This window comes from Nicotiana attenuata, unplaced genomic scaffold (genome assembly GCF_001879085.1).
Source record: "Nicotiana attenuata strain UT unplaced genomic scaffold, NIATTr2, whole genome shotgun sequence".
In the NCBI taxonomy this organism is placed as follows: domain Eukaryota; kingdom Viridiplantae; phylum Streptophyta; class Magnoliopsida; order Solanales; family Solanaceae; genus Nicotiana; species Nicotiana attenuata.
This window is the reverse complement of record NW_017671195.1, coordinates 34095-38211: the sequence shown is the minus strand read 5'-3', so window position 1 is coordinate 38211 and position 4117 is coordinate 34095.

Genomic DNA, 4117 nt, shown 5'->3' with positions numbered 1-4117 from the left:
AGAGAGAGAGAGAGAGAGAGAGAGAGAGAGAGAGAGAGAGAGAGAGAGAGAGAGCAGGAGGGAGAGAGAATAAGGATGAGAAATAATTGATTCCTAATATAAAGGGATACTCATTTAATTCCTAAAGTATATAATTGATAAATTTGTATATATGATGTAATTAAATAGAAACTTGAGTAGAGAGGGTAATAAAATTTCCAATAGTGTATAGGTATGTAAAAATCCCTTTTGAATTCACCCAATTTACCCTCTATAGTTTGGCACACACTTTTGTACCCTATTTTAACCAAGTTAAAGCAAAGTACAATATATTGAAACTTTCGGGTTTGTTTAGTTATGTAAGTATCCACTTAACATTTTTAGGCATATTACAACACCTACTTTAACTAAGTAATATTTAAAGTGAAACTCAATTTTTGTTGTTTCACCTTAAGGGTTCGTTTAGTTATCAAGATAATGATATTAATCTTGGGATAAAATTTGGGATTGCATCTATCACTTTTTTAGTTATGAATATTAGCTCATATCGGTATAAATTTTATACCAAAATAATGTTATTAACTATCCTATATGGAAGGTGGGATAGCTAATCACATAAATATTCTAGTCCATAGGATATCCATGTCTAACCCATAATTGAACCAAACGAGGGTTCTAGTTATCCTAAAAGGAAATGTATTGGGCACCAATTAAGATCAGCTAAAGTGATTACCTTACAAAGCTTAGATTAAATAAGCTAAAGCCTTGTAGAATATGGATGCTTAATGTCACGACCCAAACCGAAGGGTCACGACGGGCACCCAGTGCCTTACTCAACCGAGTACCAGCGTAACATATCTTTCTTATCGTACTATTATTAGTAACTAGGCCAACATGGCCACAACTCGTAATATATAACTATAAGTGGGAAAGCAGGGAGAAATTCAAAAATAGCCAGATTTACAAGTGGTCATTCAAAAATAGCCACAGTTTCAAAAGCAATTCAAATTTAGCCACTTTTCATGTAAAGATAAATCTGAATTAAAACACTGTTCAAAATCTGGAAAATACTCCAGCATAATATACTGGAGTTCCAGCATAAGTATACTGGAACTCCAGTATATTATAATGGAGTTCCAAAATTAGTATACTGGAACTCCAGCATATTATAATGGAGTTCCAGCATAAGTATACTGGAACTCTAGCATAATATACTGGAGTTCCAGTATAATATACCGGTCCAGTATAATATGCTGGAAGTTCATACACATGTGCTCCAATTTCCAGTATATTATGCTGGAACTTTTTGCGTGTTGGAGGTCCAGCATAATACGCTGGAAGTTCATATACAGGTGCACCGATCTCTAGCATATTATGCTGGATCAGTCCCTGTTGCAACAAAATAGTGGCTATTTTTCAATGACTTTGCAAACGCTGGCTATTTTTGAATGATCAGTCCGAAAATTGGCTAGCCCGTGCTATTTAGGGTGTTTCTTTAAGGACTTTTAACTAACTAACTAACTGATCACGCCCAACTATGCCTTATAAAAGACAAAGCGGTCGTTGCAAATATTATCCGGTTTTAAGTCCGGAGTCGAATCCTCAGGGAACTAACCTATCTATTACAACTCTTGGCAATGTTATTATTAACTCAACCAATTTCTAGATGCAAGATTTCGATCAATAAAGATTGTTTTTTTTTGTTTAACTACTTCAAATAATATTAAAAACAACAATAAGCTAAAGCGAAGATAATTCAATGGTAAAAAGGTCTAGGGCAGTGATTTACCCAATTGCTAGTTTAGGTCTTGACTCTTTCGCTATAATCTCGCCGTAATACCCTATGAGGATTAAGAGCTATGGGTTATCGTAATTATCTCTCGATCAACTACAATAATTTACTAGAGCATTCTCTCGAACTACTCTAGCTGACAATATGTGCAGCACTAAATTATCCCACCAAAGTTTCGTTATCTCTAAACCCACTTTTAAATTCAAGTAATGAATCTCTTCAATTACCCAAAAGTGGTGTTGTTCAACAGCTTTCTAACCTAATATTCTTTCTCAAGCAATATGAGGTAATTAGACACGATTAATCAAGGGCCCATTTAACTAATCTCCATACAAAACGAAGTTGAACAATCATATAATAAATCCGGCTCGATTATAACAAGTTGAGTCAAAACTTCAACCAACAATTGGTTCCATTAACCCTAGATAATTGTTTAGCTACTCATAACAAAATAAGAGAAAACTACTAAATTGTTCATAATATAAAATTGCAAGAAATAAGGAGATAGAAAAACTCTAATTTCTTGGTGATCTTCTCACACTTGTTCTTGCTTCCAAAGTATTCTAAAAACAAGCTTAAAACAATCTTGGGCGAGTTTTTAAAGCTTATAAGGGTTTTACAAAAGTTTCCCCGAAATTACACTTTGGTCCCCAAACTTCCAGCAGCGTGAACAGTGTGAGAGTTGACCTTTCTGCCTCACTTTTTTAATCTGCCGCGGTTCACCGCGGTCGCGGTGGACTTCTTGCCCAGGCCATTTTTTGCTTCTTCGTGCTCGGGTACTTCTCGAGTGGGCGTTTTCTTCACATTATCGCCTCCAAAACACTCCATATTGCTTCCTCACATATAATATTCCCTGCGAAACAAAAGAACACTATTTAGAGCATTTTGTTGGCAATTTACCTATAAAACAACAACAAAGCATGGTCATATTAAGGTGTAAATATCAACTATATAGCCTACTATCAACACCCCACACTTAAATCATTGCTAGTCCTCGAGCAATCCACCACACTCCATCAAAATTCCTTCCCTAAGCTTTTCCCTTAACGACTCACACCATGAACATTTTACAAAAGTCGCACCTAGTAGTGAACAACCTTTACCTCAAGAGTCAAACCTTTCGTACCATGCAGCATTCGCACTTACTCAAACCACTCTATACAAGAGTCAAGACTTACCTTTCCTTTGTGAATCACATGCCCTCACATCATACAAGAGAGTAGTTCCACATATAATGATACTTAGAACAATTAGGAACTAAGATAGACAAAATTCGCTCACTCTCAAAAAGAACATTCACATGCCACAAAGATGCACCATAGGCTTGCCCGTAGTGTAATACTCTACTAATTGAGCCCACTCAGTCTAAGATCAATAGGATTTACTTGGTTGTAATGTAGGCTAAGGGACGGATAGGATATATTTAGATATAGTGACTAACCTCCCTAAGCACTTTTAAAGATCATAGTTGTGCCAACCAAACACTCCACCACATTTATTTAAAATATCCCCATCCATTAGGTGCAATTTGTACAAGCTACCACTTATCAACCACTACATTATTTATAACTTCTTTTATTTTTTTTCCTTTTTTTTTTCGTGATGCTTCTTCTTTTATGCTTCAAAATTCAGCACATTTTCTCTATCTCAATGGTTCCACTCAAAAACCAAACCACCACCCCACACTTTTGATTTTGCATATTTTCAATACCATTCAAGTGCTTATTGGGAGGTAAAAGGGTTCAAACAGCAGGCTATTCAAACAATTGGGTAAGGTTCGCAATGTGGTTGCCAAAGAAACAGGCTTATAGGCTCAACGGGGTTAACTAAGATGTATTGCATTCAGGTGGGTTTACTTTATATGTCTGGCTCAACAAAGAAATGCCTATATCACTTCTACAACTGAATGAAACTACAATTTCTCTTTGCAAACACACAGGGCAAGTTCTAGGCACGAATCATGGAATACAGTAAAAACTCACACACACATGGCACATGACTCACTCCGGATTGGTTTATCAAGACATTCTCTTTTGAGTGTTCAAGTTAGATGCAAACATACAATTTTAAGGCACTTTAACAGGATTCAACCAATGAAGCTAAGCGTTACACTCTAGTGTCTATTGTGTTCAAGTGTATCATGCTAAGGGTTTTTCCTTCGAATTTAGCTCGTAGCCCATTAGTCCTAATCTAAAAACTAAAAAGAACAAAAATAAACAAAAACTACCTATACCCGGTTCAAGCTAAACCTTTGGAAAAGAACCGTGGCCCAAAGAAAACCAAGGGGGAGTTACTACACTACCTAAAAATAAAATAAAAAAAATCTTTTTAGGTCTTTTACTCTAA